General features: G+C 60.1%; 1 protein-coding gene across 1 annotated transcript in view; it reads right to left on the bottom strand.

The window, feature by feature from the left end:
- The window catches only part of Psmd1 (proteasome 26S subunit, non-ATPase 1), a 96,537-nt gene that overhangs the window by 94,898 nt on the left and 1,318 nt on the right, over positions 1-321 (bottom strand). The gene's annotated exons all lie outside the window — the stretch shown is intronic.

The following is a 321-nucleotide window of genomic DNA, read 5'->3' as shown; positions in this document are numbered from 1 at the left end:
CGAGGCTGCCCGCCGCGCCGCCTGCCGCCCCGCGGGGATTCTTCCGCGGCCCGTGTCTTCTGCGCCGCTGCTGTATCTCTAGATCCCGCTAGAGAGTACGAAAAAGTGCCTCTGCCTTCCGTAACCCTCCTCAGGGTCCGAACTCCCGCACTCTGGGCACACTGATCTGCACCTGACATTAGGCTTTACAATGGCCACCACTGTAAAGAGAGGACCCATCATCACCCGCCATTGCTGAAAGGGTGTTGGGGAACGTGTGAGCGGTGTCCACATTGCCACCTTCTGGCCTGGAGGTCTCACTGCAATAACTGCCACTAAGCC

Source organism: Fukomys damarensis, unplaced genomic scaffold (assembly GCF_012274545.1).
Source record: "Fukomys damarensis isolate Sample0158 unplaced genomic scaffold, DMR_v1.0_HiC HiC_scaffold_16, whole genome shotgun sequence".
NCBI classification, from domain to species: domain Eukaryota; kingdom Metazoa; phylum Chordata; class Mammalia; order Rodentia; family Bathyergidae; genus Fukomys; species Fukomys damarensis.
The sequence above is the reverse complement of the archived record's forward strand: the minus strand, read 5'-3'. Positions and strand labels throughout refer to the sequence as shown.